The sequence below is a fragment of the Cibotium barometz genome, chromosome 42 (assembly GCF_041138505.1).
Source record: "Cibotium barometz isolate CiBa-2024 chromosome 42, ASM4113850v1, whole genome shotgun sequence".
In the NCBI taxonomy this organism is placed as follows: domain Eukaryota; kingdom Viridiplantae; phylum Streptophyta; class Polypodiopsida; order Cyatheales; family Cibotiaceae; genus Cibotium; species Cibotium barometz.
In genome coordinates, this window is record NC_141087.1 from 292,450 (window position 1) to 310,015 (window position 17,566).

The window sequence follows — 17,566 nt, forward strand, 5'->3', positions numbered from 1 at the left end:
TTGGAGCAATGTGGTCGAAGGGCTTCCACTGGCAAAGCTTGTGCACTCTCCCTCACCTTTAACCTACATATTTCCTTGATTTCCACACTTGTTTGACCAAATAGTAGGATTTGTGGTTGAAGTGCCTTCTCATTGATCATGTCGTGGAGGGATTGATTTACCTAGTTTGTAACAAATAAATCAAGTTTCAGATTTTGAATCTTATCCAAACGAGTCGAAATTTGATACCACCTATTTTGCTATGCTTTGAATATCATTTATGTAGTTTCAAGTATTTTTTGGTGTGTTTTTTATAATTTTTTTTGTTTTTCTTTTATTTTTCTTATTTTTTATAATAATTTATTAAAAAAATAAAAAGAGCAAGCAAATGAGCTCTAAAAAATATTTTGACTACAAACACCTGATCTATACCACAAGGTGAAGCAACAGAGCAAGCTGTTGGGGTCGTAAAGCCCATTGTGCCAGCCCTAAGTAAGTGGGCGATCGGACACCATTCTTTCTAGTCTAAGTAATAAGGACTCTCTCAAACCCTAGTCACTCATTGTGACAAGGAGTCCACATCTTGTGTCTTCTTCTTCTTCTTCTCCATCTCTGTGCTACTCCACATGTACACACACACCCTCCACATGCACTCTTCAATTGGTATCAGAGCAGATTCGAGCTCTAGGGTACCACCACCAGCACACAAGGTCACGTTCTCAGAATAACAAGATGCCCTTCGATGAGCGCATCGAGGTCGACATACACTTCAGGAAGGAGCGAGGCCCTTGGTCTGCTCCAAAATTGCATCTGAGCTCATTTCGGGCCCCGTTTCGACACTGTAAGTGCTGCACAAGCATTTTCGTCATTTTCTGCAGAAGGTCGATTTTTTGCACATTCTGCAGATTTGGTCTTTCTGTGTGAAAGACAGGTTGTAGGTGCAAAAACTAGGTATATTGGTTTAGATCTATAGGTTGCAGGTTGCAGAAATACAAGTTACAGGTCTTGCAGGTTACAGGTCTTGCAGGTCATCATCCAGATTGCAGATTTTAGGTGCTGCTGTTTCGTTGGTTGGAGTCAGGATTTGTGGCTTAGATTTGAGTCATTTGCATAGTAAATCTTGGAAGACATAGTGTTTATGTGTTTATGCATTGTTATAGCACATACTAGTGTGTTTATGTGTTTATGCATTGTTATAGCACATACTAGTGTGCTTGTTACACGTATTTGGGCTTGTGCCAGTTGTATGTGAGCGTTGTCTCATCTGGCCTTATGGTTTGCCCTATGTATGAAATTGTGGAATGTATCTTTGTTACAAGGATGGAATGCAGCCTTTTGTGAGGGTCGAGGTGAGGTTTTGTTGAGCTGAAGATTCTCAGATGTTGAGATCTCTTTAGTGATACAGGTTTTTGGAGCGATCCCTTGACAAATCCATTAAAGTTGTACCTATGTATGGACATGTGGTAGTCAGTCAGTCAGTGATTGGACTGTAGTATCACTTTGCTGTGTATATGCATTTGCTAAGTGGTATTCTTAGCTTATTTATGCATATAGCTGAGTAGTGTTCTCAGCGATTATATAGTCCATACTACAGTTTGCTTTGGTTTTGATATCCAAATATAGCCGAAACTCTGTGGAAATTCAGTCAGAATTTGGTTACGCAGAATTTTAAGCTACACAGAAATCTACACGTAAGCTATTCCAGGGTAAAGATGGCATCCTCTTTGAAGAATACATTATTCAACATTGAGAAGTTAGATGGCACTAACTTCCCATTCTGGAAAGAGCATATTTATAATGTCTTGGTGCAAAAAAAGCAGATTAAGCCTATCATGCTAAAAGGAGTCAAACCAGAAGCTATGCCACAAGAGGAATGGCAGGACTTGGATGAGCTCGCCAGGTCTACCATCATGCTTACACTCTCTAAGTCTGTTTACTTCAATGTCAAAAACAAGACCACCAGTTATGACTTATGGCAGAAATTATGTGACTTATATGAGAAGCAGAGTGCAACTTCTCAGGTTTATTGGCTAAAACAATTGGTGACTTGAAGATGAAGGAAGGGACGTCCATGTCCAATCATCTTAATGAGTTCAACACCATTTTATTGCTAGAGAGCTGGGATACCTTTTGGATATCTCTTAGTAATTCTGCCCCTACTGATGGTCTTACGAGTGCAAATGTTGAAGGAAGTTTGCTAACAGAAGAAGTAAATAGAAAGAATATGGAACCAGCCAAGGGTTCCAATGCTCTCATGGTGAGAGGGAGATCCCATGCAAGGGGGAAGTCTACGAACTCAGTCTCGTAAGAAATCACGTGGTCGCAAACAAGAAGGACATTGAATGCTATTATTGTCACAAGAAAGGCCACATGAAAAAGGACTACAACAAATGGAAAAATGACAAAGGAAAGGACAAGAAGCAAGATGAAGGCAAAAAGGAGATAGGCTCTAGTGTGAAGATTGAGGAAGTGAATTCTGTATGTGTTATTCTGTACGTGTTGGATGAGGATGGAGAAATCCTATTCACCTCATGTATAGATGTTGCACAACTTGTTGCCATGGATTCATATGTGTTCAGTGATTGGATCATTGATTTAGGTGCTTCCTTTCATGTTACTCCACATCGGGAGTGGTTTATCTCATATGATGCATCAAGAAAAGGTTGCGTATGTCTTGGTAATGACTATGCATGTCAGATTGCAAGAGTTGGCAACGTGCATCTAAAGTTTGAGAATGGATCCTCTTTCATCTTAAAGGACGTCAGACATGTGCCATAGTTGACAAAAATCATGATTAGTGCTACAAGACAATTGGATGATGCGGGCTATCATTGTCAGTTTAGTGATCACTCTTGGAAGATCTAGGGTTCTCTTGTTATAGCCCATGGGCCAAAGTGTGGTACTTTGTACACACTTCATGTGTCATCTATTAAAAATCATGTAAATTGTGTGACCGAGTAGCCAAACATCCCTTTGTGGCATCGTCGGTTGGGTTATATGTCTGAAAAAGGAATGAAAACACTGTCTCATTTTGGTTATGTCCCTCGCTTCAATTTTTTTGATTTTTTTATGTGTGAGCATTGTTTATATGGTAAACAAACACATTCATCACATAGAAAAATGGGTCAACACAAGAGTGAGCCACTAGAACTTGTTCATAGTGATTTATTCTGGCCTATGCCTACTTTATCTTTGGGTGGTGCATCATATTTTGTCACATTCATAGATGACTTCTCATGCAAGGTGTGGGTGTATCCTTTAAAGAAAAAGGATGATGTTCTTATAGTGTTTCAAAAGTTTGTCACCCTTGTGGAGAATCAATCTGGCAAGAGGCTAAAGTGTCTAAGATCTGACAATGGTGGGGAATATGTCTCTAAGGCATTTCAGTCATTTTGTGATTCAAAAGGAATCAAGAGGGAATTGACTGCCCAGAACACTCCTCCACAAAATGGCATTGCTGAGAGGATGAACCGTACTATCCAAGAGAAGATACATTGCATGCTATCCAATGCAGAATTGCCTAATGGATTTTGGGCAAAGGCAATGTGTACTGCTGTTCACCTCATTAATAGGTCTCCTAACAAGGTCATAGATGAGAAGGTTGCTGAAGAGCTTTGGTCCGAAAAGCCACCTTCTTATAAGCATCTTAGAGTTTTTGGCTACGAGGCATATTGCCATGTTCCCAAGGAATTTTGGGACAAGTTGGCTCCAAAGTCAAAGAATAGCATTTTTCTTGGCTATGGTGATTCTGGTGAGATGGGCTACCGCTTATGGGACCTAGAAGCTAGGAAGGTTATTTGTAGCAATGACGTGTATTTCAATGAAGAAAAGATGCATAAAAGGCCTACATCTACTGTGGAGATATGAAGGGTTATCTTTCAAGAGGATCAACATGTGCATGATAGGCAGCATGCTGGTCAAAATAAACAACAAGCAGTCCCTAATGCACTTGTTGAAGTGCAAGGTGATAGAGTGGAACAAGTAGTTCAAGCTCAGCATGTGACTAAGGAGGTCTACACGTGTTTCACATCCTCCTGATCGTCGTTATGCTCCATCTCTTTATTATGTCATGTTGACAGATTGCAGAGAGCCCTCCTGCTATAAAGAGGCCATGCAAATGGATGATAAGAAGAAGTGGGAGAGAGCTATGCAATCGAAAATGGACTTGCTGCTTAAGAATGAGACCTGGGATTTGGTGAAGTTGCCTAAGGATAAGCAAGCATTACCATGCAAATGGGTCTATAAGATGAAGGTTACACCTAATGATGGCAAACCAAAGTACAAGGCAAGACTCGCTAAAGGCTTTAAGTAATAGCAGGGCATTGACTTTGATGAGATCTTTTCTCCTGTGGTCAAGATGACTACCCTGCGGTGTGTTCTTGGGTTGGTTGCTAGAGAGGACATGGACTTGTCCAAATGGATGTTAAGAGAACGTTCTTGCATGGTGACCTTCATGAGGATATTTATATGCAGCAGCCACCATAAGGATTTGTTGAGAAGAGCAAGGAAAAGTTGGTGTGCAAGTTAAAGAAGAGCCTTTATGGCTTGAAACAGGCACCAAGAGAGCGGTATCATAAGTTCCACTCATTTATGCTCTCTCAGGCTTACAAAAGGAGTGACACGGATCACTATCTCCATACGAAGCGAGCTCAAGATGGTAGTTTGCTGATTTTGATCCTTTCTGTGGATGATATGCTAATTGTCGGGAGGAATAGTGATGAAATTTCAGACGAAGTCAAAATTATATGCACATTTTGACATTAAAGACTTAGGTGAGGCAAGTCACATACTTGGTATGCGCATTCTGCGAGACAAAGCTAAGAAATTGCTTTATTTGTCTCAGACTGAGTACATCTCGAAGGTGCTCAAGCATTTCAATATGGAGAGGGGGAAGGCATTGAGTACTCCATTGCCTCCATATGTGAAACTAATTCAGAATGATTGCCCAATTTCTGATGAGGAAAAGGCTGAAATGGCAAAGGTGCCTTATTCATCTACTGTTGGGAGTTTGATGTATGCTATGATTGCCACACATCCAAACATTGCTTTTGCAGTGGGAGTGGTCAGTAGATACATGTCAAACCATGGCAAGAAACATTGGGAGTGGTCAGTAGATACATGTCAAACCATGGCAAGAAACATTGGGAGTGGTCAGCAGATACATGTCAAACCCTGGCAAGAAACATTGGGAGTGGTACATGTCAAACCCTGGCAAGAAACATTGGGAATTAGTGAAAGGGGCCATGAGATATCTGAATGATACAAAAGACATGTGCATTTGCTTTGGAAGTCTAGAAACAAGTGTAAGTGGTTATGAAGATGCAGATTATGCAGGAGATTTGGACAAGAGAAGGTCCACTTCAGGCTATGTTTTCACATTCACTGGAGGGCACAGTTTCATGGCGATCTCGGTTATTACAAGATTGCAATACCATGTCTACTGCTGAGGCTGAGTATGTTGCAGCATCAGAGGCTTGCAAGGAAGCTTTATGGCTTGCTCATCTAGTGGAAGACTTGGGCATAAGCATTGAGATGCCATTGCTACATTGTGATAGTAGTCAAAGTGCTATCCAACTAGCAAAGAATCTAGTGCTTCATGTGAAGACAAAGCATGTGGGTGTGAAGTATCACTTCATTCGTGAGGTGTTGGAGGATAAGCGGATTCAACTTGCCAAGGTTCACACCAGTGAAAACCATGCAGATCATCTTACCAAGGGGCTTCCTTCAGAAAGAGCGGCTCGCACATTGTCGATTTTGATGCATTCGGTAGATAATCATTTCTACCATTTTTGTATGTATATGTAGATATATATATAGGCACCCCATTACTTAAAGACACATTGGCCTTTAAGTGGGAGGTTGTTGGGGTGGTAAAGCCCATTGTGCCAGCCCTAAGTAAGTGCACGGTCGTCTAAGTAATAAGGACTCTCTCAAACCCTAGTCACTCATTGTGACAAGGAGTCCACATCTTGTGTCTTCTTCTTCTTCTCCATCTCTGTGCTACTCCACATGCACACACACTCTCCGCGTGCACTCTTCACAGGCCATGGGCCATTTTGACAACATTCAAGTTTTCGCTCATTAGCAATGTTCACGAAATGGCCATATTAAGCTGACTGGGTCACCCAAGGTCTGATTGATGAACTGCCTAGTGAACAATGTTGTCGATTTCTCAAGTTCGCATAGAACCGAAGAATCCCAGAGAGACAAGTGAGCCCTGTGTCTTGCATAACATTAGGCTCCAAGATACATGCTATGTGGACAAGGAGAACTTGAGAGCCTTTTAAACCGGTGTGTTCATGAGAGAATTTAACACATTGAGGGGCCAAAAAGTAGAATTCACAATACTCCTTGAAAATTTCAGAAGAATGCATCAACACAAAGATGTAATGGGAATCTTCGAGAGAGTGCATCAATATTCAATCTACCAAGTTGGAGGATAGACTTCAAGAGAGCATACTAGCCGATAACAACCATTGAAGAAGGTGGCCAAGTGCACATTGATTGACAAGGATGCAATGTCAGCATTGTCTCCATAACTGAAGAAACTATACGGCTAAGGCACTCCAACTACCACAGGGTTATCAAAGTTTAATTACAAAGCTGATGAAGCCAAGGTGACATTTCAAATGATGGGTAAGCAGGGCGCAATTCCAATTGGGAAACCACACCGAAGAGTAGCTCACACCTTCTCTAGGTGTTCTTTCAAGAAAATCAACATCTCAACAAATTTTGTGAAATTAATATTGCATGATTTGAAAGCCCATACAAGTTCCACAAAGATAAATAACAAGCCTTATCTCAATGGGGGCCTTTTCTTAACAAGACTGTGACTTATTATGCCCTTAGAATGCTTAAGGATCTTCCAGCGCCACACATCATGGAAGAATGGATGGCATTGTGAAAGCCTTCAACAAAAAAGACCATAAAAGCACCTAAGTCGCCAACAAGGGCCACAGGGGGACAAAAAATGGTACAACACCTGAAGAGGAGGAGCCTGAAGACATAGACATAGATGAGTCTTCGAAGTCTTCCTTGAGCTCTAGTGAAAGTGAGGAGGATTAGGAAGAAGAAGATCCTATTGAGGAGCGTCTTGCTCATCCCAAACATCAACAAAGATGGGACAAAATATTGGTTGAGAGAAAGCAAAGAATAAAATGACAAAGACAAGTTGGTAGTTCATCTGCATTTCAAAGTCCAAAACCACAATCAAAAGAAGAAGCAGCCATAGCAAGATCAAGGCTAGAGCAATGGTGAATGCATCAACACCAACTTCTTTTTCACAACACTGCTAGTCTTGAGGGTATAATCTTGTGTTTAAAAGAGACACTGTTAGGTGTAAGAGAGCGCAAGAGGAGCATCTCAACCATAGAAACTCTTGCTCCTAAGGGTGGTGCTCGGAAGAGAAGGCTTACAGCTACAAGGTACATTTTGCACTGTGACCAATTCCTTTTTATCTTATCTTAATATTTTGGTTTTTGTGTTGTAACATTTTTTTTCGTGTCATAGGAATTTTATTCAGGAGACGTGTGGTAGCCAAAGCCAGGAGGACTGCATCCATTTGCTTAGCGGTTGCCTCAAAAAAGCTGATATCATAGCACTTCTACGAGCACCGAGAGGAAAACATATTAGCGATGCAATCACAAAGGAGGTGATGCATAAGTTTTCCAATCTCGTGAGTGATGTTGATGTGCAGAAGGCATCTGATGAGGTGGGAATCAATACAAAGGGCTACATTGCACTACATGGCCTCCTTAAGAATGCTTTGAGGGAGCGAGGAATTACTGAGAATGTTTTTTCAGTGCCCACAAGGTGAAGCTTGCTAAAAGGGCTTCCAATGAGGATGCATTCTCCCAACTAGGCCGCTACTTGCATATAGAGGAGACAATGCCTTCGGCTGTCTTCAAGCATCCTCCAGAGGGTGTTAGGAAAGCTGTCTTTGGAAATAATCGGGTGAAACATACTGATAAAGGGTTTCCTTACACAATTTCAAATAACATTTTTGTTGACTTGAAGAGGCTTCAAGAAGCAATGGTACCTTTTTATGCTTTGCCTAGTGAGGCCACAATCATGTACAGTAATCCTCCACAAAATGGTGTTGCCGAGAGGATGAACCGTACACTTCAAGAGAAAGTACAAAGTATGTTATCAAATTGGGAGAAATGGTGGTGCTTGTGCTCAAGCTCGATGAGTGCCAAATTGTAAAGCAACAAAGACTAGAGAGGATGAGTGTGATGCTTATGAATGAGGCATTATATTATGCAAATCACACATCTCTGTAGTAGGAAGTTCATCATCCGTCCTTAGTGTGCAATCAGAGAAAGAGATTTGGTGGCTTGGTGCAATTGAGGTGCCCAAAGAAACAAATGTAGCGCTTCAGTGAATTTTTGAATGGACACCATGGATAAAAGACGTCATTCGGGTACAATTAGCTGGTGAGAAGTTACAGGTAGATGGGCTAGGGGAGTTTGAAGTTGAACGGCGCCTGGGTGGCAATCTCAAGGCAATCAAGTGCTTACTAGGTTGCAAGCTCGTGGGCCAAGGTGTGGCACTCTTTACATGCTAGACGTGTCCAATGTCAAGCATAATGTACTTTGTATAACTGAGCAGCCAAGTGTTTCTTTGTGGCATCTCCGGTTAGGTCATATGTCTCAAAAAGGAATGGAACTACTCTGTCATTTTGGTTATGTCCCTGGTTTCAATTTTTTTTGATTTTTCACTTTGTGAACATTGTCTTTATGGTAAACAAACATAGTCACCACATAAAAGGGGAAGCACTCGAAAAAATGAGCCATTAGCACTTAATTCATAGTGATGTTGTGTGTGGGCCTATGCTTACATTATCATTAAGAGGACCTTCATATTTTGTTACTTTTATTGATGATTATTTATGTAAGGTGTGGGTATATCTTCTCAGGAAAAAAGATGATGTCTTTTCAGTGTTTCAAAAGTTTGTAACATTAGTGGAGAACCATTGTGGCAAAAAGATCAAGTGTTTGTGCATAGACAATGGTGGGGAGTATATCTCTAAATTCTTTATGGTAAACAAACATAGTCACCACATAAAAGGGGAAGCACTCGAAAAAATGAGCCATTAGCACTTAATTCACAGTGACGTTGTGTGTGGGCCTATGCTTACATTATCATTAAGAGGACCTTCATATTTTGTTACTTTTATTGATGATTATTCATGTAAGGTGTGAGTATATCTTCTGAGGAAAAAAGATGATGTCTTTTCAGTGTTTCAAAAGTTTGTAACATTAGTGGAGAACCATTGTGGAGAACTTTTATTGATGATTATTCATGTAAGGTGTGAGTATATCTTCTCAGGAAAAAAGATGATGTCTTTTCAGTGTTTCAAAAGTTTGTAACATTAGTGGAGAACCATTGTGGCAAAAAGATCAAGTGTTTGCACATAGGCAATGGTGGGGAGTATATCTCTAAATTCTTTCAGGATTTCTGTGATTCTAAAGGCATAAAGAGAGAGAGTTGACTTCTCCATATAGCCCTCCACAAAATGGTGTTGCTAAGAGGATGAACCGTACAATTCAAGAGAAAGTACAAAGTATGCTGTCAAATGCTAGGTTGCCTAATGGATTTTGGGCAGAAGCAGTTGCTACAGCTATTCATCTTATCAATAGATCTCCAAATAGGGCTATAGATCAGAAGGTTGTAGAAGAGATTTGGTTAGGAAAGCCACCTTCCTATAAGCATCTTAGGGTCTTTGGTTGTGAGGCATTCTGCCATGTACCTAAGGAGTTTAGGGACAAGTTAGCACCAAAGTCTCGAAAATGCATATTTGTTGGATATGGTGATTCTGGTGACATGGGATATCGTCTATGGGATCCCGAGGCTAGAAAAATTATCCACAGCAATGATGTGTATTTCAATGAAGACAAGATGCATAAGAAGCCTATACCTACAATGGAGGTCAGGAGAGTTGTGTTCCAAGAAGATGGACAAACATCAAGACAACCAACATCTATTGCTAATGCAACTCCTGAAGTGCAAAGTGATGGAGTGGAAAAACAGGCAGTTCAAGCTCGGCCTGTGTTAAGGAGGTCTATACATGCTTCACATCCTCCTGATCGCTATGTTCCATCACTTGACTATGTCATGTTGACGAATTATGGAGAGCCCTCCTGCTATAAAGAGGCCAAGCAAATGGATGATAGGAAGAAGTGGGAGAGAGCTATGAAATTGAAAATGGACTCATTGCTTAAGAATGAGACCTAGGATTTGGTGAAGTTGCCTAAGGATAGGAGGTATTACCATGCAAATGGGTCTACAAGATGAAGGTTATGCCTAATGATGGCAAACCAAAGTACAAGGCAAGATTCGTTGCTAAAGGCTTTAAGCAACATTAGGATATTGACTTTGATGAGATATTTTTACCAGTTGTCAAGATGACTACTCTGCTAGAGAGGACATGGAACTTGTCCAAATGGATGTTAAGACATCGTTCTTGCATGGTGACCTTCATGAAGATATCTATATGCAGAAACCACAAGGATTTGTTGAGAAGAGCAAGGAAAAGTTGGTGTGCAAGTTGAAGAAGAGCCTTTATGGTTTGAAGGAGTGGTATCATATGCTCTCTCAGGCTTACAAAAGGAGTGACACGGATCACTGTCTCCATACAAAGCAAGCTCAGGATGGTATTTTGCTGATTTTAGTCCCTTATGTGGATGATATACTAATTGCCGGGAAGAACAATGATGAAATTTCAGCCTTGAAGTCAAAATTACATGCACATTTTGACATGAAAGACTTAGGTGAGGCAAGCCATATACTTGGTATGCGCATTTTGCAAGACAAACATAAGAGATTGCTTTATTTGTCAAGTGTTTCGGGGGAAGGCATTGAGTACACCATTGCCTCCATATGTGAAACAAAGTTAGAATGATTGCCCAAAGTCTGATAAGGAAAAGGCTGAAATGGCAAAGGTGCCTTATTCATCTGTTGTTGGGAGTTTAATGTATGCTATGATTGCCACAAATCCAGACATTGCTTTTGCAGTGGGAGTGGATATAGCAGATACATGTCAAACCCTGGCAAGAAACATTGGGAGTCAGTGAAAGGGGTCATGAGATATTTGAATGGTACAAAGGACATGTGCATTTGCTTTGAAAGTCAAGGAACATGTGTAAATGGTTACACAGATGCAGATTATGCAAGAGATTTGGACAAGAGAAGGTCCACTTCAGGCTATGTTTCCACATTCACTGGAGGTGCAGTTTCATGGCGATCTCAGTTACAAGATTGCATTACCATGTCTACTACTACTGAGGTCGAGTATGTTGCAGTGTCAGAGGCTTGCAAGGAAGCTTTATGGCTTGTGCATCTAGTGGGAGACTTGGGCATAAGCGTTGAGATGCCAGTGCTACATTGTGATAGTCAAAGTGCTATTATACAGCTAGCAAAGAATCCATTACTTCATGCGAAAACAAAGTATGTGGCTGTGAAGCATCACTTCATTCATGAGGTGTTGGAGGATAAGCGGATGCAGCTTGCCAAGGTTCACACACCAGTGAAAACCCTGCAGATCTTCTTACAAAAGGGCTTCCTTCAAAGTGGTTCACACATTGGTAGACTGCACACCATTCTTTGTAGTCTAACTAATAAGGACTCTCTCAAACCCTAGTCACACATATTGTGACAAGGAGTCCACATCTTGTGTCTTCTTTTTCTTCATATCTGTGCTACTCCACACACACACACACATGCTCTTGTGCACTCTTGAGCAACTCATAAGGTGGAGCCTAGTGTTGGCCTCTCACCAGTGTGTAACCATATACCCGCTAGTAGATCACCCATCCGATACACTACTAACCCAATTTGCATTTGTATAGCCATTACTTCTAACTCTATGCTAGCCTCATAGAAGAGTGCATAATCCAATGTAGCACTCACATAATGCAATGTTTTCCTCCTTGCATCTAAGCTAGGCTTCTTAGGAATGTGCATGAATTGACTCTCCAAAAGCCAATTGTATAGCTTAAATTTGGCCATGAGATAGTCAAGTAAGTCAAGCTACCCACAATCTTTCGATACATGGTAGCATCCTCAAGCACTTAACCCTCATCAGCCCTCAACTTCAAATTCTGATCCAAGGGCATAGCAATATCATCCATGCCATGTTTGGATAACATATCTAAAGCATATTGTCTCTGTGTGAGAAATAACCATATGCCCTCTTTTGTGCATACAATCTCAATGTCCAAAAAATAATGCAACTCCCCAAAATCCTTCATGTCAAATTCCTACTTCAAGGAGAGTATTCACATACTCCACCTCGGCCTCATTATCACCTCCAACAATCAAATCATCCACATAAATGCAAACTATGACAATGCCATTCTCATTCTCTCGCACATATAATGAATGACCTACATCAGACATAAGAAAATCAATTGAAACCAAATAAGCTACAATCCACTCATGCCATGCTCTAGGTGCTTGCTTCAGCCCATAAAGTGCTTTCTTTAGCTTATATGCATACTTTGGATGACTCACATCCTCATATCTCTATGGCTACTCCATATACACTTCTTCTTGCAACACCTTGCAAGAATGCATTCTTCACATCCATATGATGCAACACCCAACCTTTTGATGTATCCACTGTAATAATAGCATGAACTATAGCTATCTTTTCTACAAGGTGAAAACTCTCCTCATAATCAATCCTATACATCTGTGCATATCCATTTGTTGCCACCAATCTAGCTTTGTACCTACTTACACTTCCATCTGCATTATATTTAACCTTATACACCCACTTGTAACCAACCACATTTTTGCACTCTGGCAATGGTACCAAATCCCATGTCTCATTTGCATGAAGTGTAGCCATCTCCTCCTCCATGACTTGCTCCCATTTTTCATATCCAATAGTATCATCAAAGAAGTGGGTTCTATATCCTATAGAATCTTTGCCATATATGCATAATGGCGAGCCACATAGCTATCATATGTCAACTGTTGCACTGGATTCCTCATTCTTTGAGATCTATGTTGTCTTAAATCATTCCAAGTGTCCTATTTCTTTCATGCATTCTTCTTACACCTAGAGTCTTGATAAATGGTATCCCAAACTTATCATCAAGACTTTGGTCTAGACCACTCGAATCTCCATCTATATCATGATTACATGCACTTAAATTTGGTAGCTTTTGGGCATCATCAACCTTTTCCTTACCCTTCCTTGAAACATTTGATGATCTAACAAGACTCACTTTTTCACGTAAACTACCATTCCATCGATTCTCACCATGACTTCCACTATATAGTCAACTCAAAACTTATCACTATATGCAATTGCATTTTCTACATACACATTCTCCTTTACATCAGCCCCAATATTATTCTTCAAATCAACATACTAAGTTAGCATTTCATCAAAAACAACATCCTTGCTCACCCTCACTTGATGCATGATAGGGTTGTACCCTTTTTCCTCAAGGGAATAGCTAATGAATATGTACTTTTTCTACCTTCAGATCAAGCAGCCCAAAATGTATTGGGCAAACCCTTTGCCTTCAACTTGCATCGAGCCATCTCCACCATGATAGTTTGATTGTGACGTTCTACAATACCATTTTGTTGAGGTTTGTGAGTAGTGGTGAGTTGGTCCACTTGATGCCATTCTCCTTGCAGTAGCTACTAGCAAATTTTATTGGAAGGTACAAAACTTCTTCACCTTGTTTCTTATCTCATTTTCCACAAGCTTATGCCACTGTTTGAACTTGCCAAAAGCTTCATCCTTATCCCAAAGGAAATAAACCCACATCTTCCTACTGTAATCGTCGACTAACAACATAAAGTGAGAAGATGCCCCTAATGCAGTAATAGATATTTTACCACAAAGATCAGCATGTACTAGCTCTAGAGGAGTCTTTGCCCAATTGCTGCTTTCTTGTGGAAATTCCTTGCATTGTTGCTTGCCCATCATACAAGCTTCACATGGTTCGTGCAATTCTAAAAATGTAAGCAAATTAGCTACCGTATCCTTTTTCTACATCTCCTTTAGCATGGCAAATCCAGTGTGACCGAATTGCTCATGCAAAAGCTTGTGTGTGCTCTTATCTGTTGACATTGTAAGGGCACTCAATGTTGCACCTTACTCCTTTGCCGATTACCTTGCCAACAACATCTAGAATTTATGCTTTTTAGTTTTCTTGAAGCGTACTTCAAGCCCATGATCTGTCCTCGCAGCAACTGCTAGTAGATTTCTCTTTATCTAGGGTACATAGAGCACACAAAATTGTGATTGATAAACTTCGATGTGTGCTCTTCAAGCATTATCAAAACCTATCAAGATGTATCTACTTTGTTAAGAGATTCTTGAACTTTTATTTTGTCTCTTTTTATTATTAATACTAGTTTGGTAGTACCACAATAGGGACTACTACATGTTGCACAATATGTGCACCCATACCGATGTCAATGAACTAATAGAAAAAACCCACGTTATCGTTATACATGTCTGTATCATGATGTTGGTATATGCATCAATATGTATGTTAGTATATGGTGTATACAAACGCATATATCGATGCATATTTTGACATGTATATCGATGTATATATAGATGTGTATACGGATACAATACCCACGTATATATTAATGTGTATATTGATGACCATAACAGAAATTCTTTTAGATAGAGTGTAGCTACTTGCTACTTGCTCTGCTACAGTCTACTAGAGTTGCCAGACTACAACATAACATAATAGTAGTTGCTCTCTACCTAAAAATGATTATATAGTAACTATACTCTTTGAATGCATGGTTAACACAAGACATATTCATACTTTGCATTAAAACAAAACTTGAATTTAGGACATTAAAATTTTCATGGAGATTCAAATTCATCTCTTGATATTCATAATCGTAAATCGACAAAATATTTACAATCAAAATGTGGGCACATTCAATGTAAATATGCATATGACCTAAAAATAATACTATTTTGCAAAAGACCAAATGTGGCGAAAAAATTATTAGAACATAATTGCAAAAAAAAGTACAATAGAAAGTCATTTGCATCACATTGCCTACACAAACATTAATCAAATAATCGCATTAGTAAAATGATTCTAGATCATATTATATACGTGACTATATGGATACATAGCATTGAGGGCTTACGTTAAGGTAATGCATGCCAATCAAAAATTTCCCCATCCATTTTGATCTTCTCATAAAGTTCAAAGGGGCTATGCTAAAAAGCAATCTTCTCCTCTCTCCTAGTTAGTGGGCATTTCATGATGAGCAACTCCCACGTACACAATTAATAACAATTATAAATCAAAGAAATCAACACATAATTTAAAAAATATATTTTTACATAGAAAAATTGTAATTCTATTTAGAAATTTGATGGGCAAGGTCTCATAACCATCACTCCCAAGGTGAGATATCCTTGCTAACTAGAGACGTTAGTTTGAGCAACTCCTCTTTGTTGTTGGAATTTATCTAGCATCTCCATGAGATCTCTAGCTATGAAATCCCACTCCTTTGTATCTAGCTAGATAGGTTTTGGTTTCTCTTACTGCCTATATGCATCTCTACACTCAAATTGTTGATGAGACATATAAGTCATAATAGTGTGTTGTATCCAATCATAGGATACAATATTCAAAGAGTGGTTGGAAGGTCTGATTGATATTTTCATTGATATAGTTTTTTCTCTCTTGATCTCTTAATTATCCTATATGGTCATGATAGAATGATTGGAGTGTATACTGCATAGCGCATGAAACTCTCATTTCCTTCCCCATTATAGCATCCATAATGGGTGCCCCATCCCTGCATGTGTAAACCTTAATCTCATCATGTGCCCCATGGAGTGCGTAGTGAACTCATAGGTGTGCTCTCTATTGAGGACTCTAAATGACGTGATCATAGTGGGATAGAGGCATCTATAGTAGCATCGCCATAACACCCTCCTCCCTTTTATGAACCTCATGTCTCAAATGAACCATTGCCACGTGAGTGATGTCATATGTCGCAGTGTGGATGATAGGGCAATACTTGGAGTGGAAGGCTGCATGGTCTGTGTGGTGTTGGATTTTTTGTCGTGAGACCAGATTGATGACCCGATGACCTTTGTCAGACTGGAAGTAGTCCTAAGCTGTGGCTCTCTACTCATCAGGAGTCATGAAGGCAATGAACCCAAAAAACTATTGAGGGTTCATCCACTTAGATATAAGATTAAAAGAGAAGGAGAGACGATCAGGAGGTGTAAGATTTGGAGTCTTAGCCATGGATTAAACAAACAAAATTCATAGATATATATACTTTCATGATCATTTACAGCTGCAAAACACTTCACACTAAAGCACAAGAGTTATACAAATATCCACTAAAGATAAAAATAACGTAAATTTCATGTTAAATCAAAAGAGCATTACAAATGTCCATTGAAGATAAACATTACATAAATTTCACAATAAAGAAAATGAGTGTTACAATGTCCATTGAAGATAACAGTTATATAAATTTCACATTAAAGCAAAAGAGTGTTACAAATGTCATTGACAAAAGCAGTAGTCAAGTATTTTGAATTTTGTATTCTCATCACATGCACTTGCTCAAATTTCTTAAACAAATTGTACTCTCACATGCACTTGCTCAAATTTCTTAAACAAATTGTACTCTCACACCATAATCAAAGGTTACTAACTCTCCCTCGGTCTATTTGTTTGACTCAAAAATGACATCCGTGAGAAAAGAATGCCCCAAATTTGTGATACTACAATTGTAGCCATTTCTGCTTCACCTCTTATATCTATGGATACATTTTTTGATTTCTTGCAAGGTGATGTTCATCTTTTTGTTGACACCTAGCCTTGAGGTTCCTCTCTCGCGACTCGTATATTAATCTCTTAGGATCAAAGTCGAGCTATCTCTGGATCAGATAAGCTTAGAAACTTTGTGATGTAAATAAGGGACTCTTGCACCAGCCACCCTCCTTCAACCAACACCCTTCAGCTAATCTTCCCTCTAGGAAAGCTCTTTGATGAACAAAACCCTTTATTGTCTTCATAAACCTCTCTAAAAAGAACATCCACCCTCTATGGATAGTCTAAGCAATTGCAACCTCATCAACAACATCAACTAGTAAATGCATCAGGATTGTTAACATACATGTTGGGAAAAACTTCTCTACCATGCAAAGTGCTTCTATATGGAGTTTAATGTGTAGCCTCCAAAATGTCTTTTCTTATATCTTTGGAATATATCCAATCCACAAATGAGCTAATCTTGTAGATAGTACCCCTGATGTCCTCAATGAGGAAATCTTTTATTGCTATGGGTAGCATGGACTATAAAAACTTGTTCCAATCATGAGACTTGGGCCTAATGAGAATATCATCATCCTTTGTAAATGCCCCCTTTAGGGAATGCATGCATCCTATAGGATTCCAAACTTTGGAATCATCTTCTTTACTTGTTATTACTCCACCTTACTCAAAACCCATGAGGCTCTTGGAATTAATATTTTTTCGTTGGGTTTCGTGCATGCTCGCATGCAATCTTGATCTTGCAAGTCATCCCTCTGGCATTTACTCTCCTTTTTTCC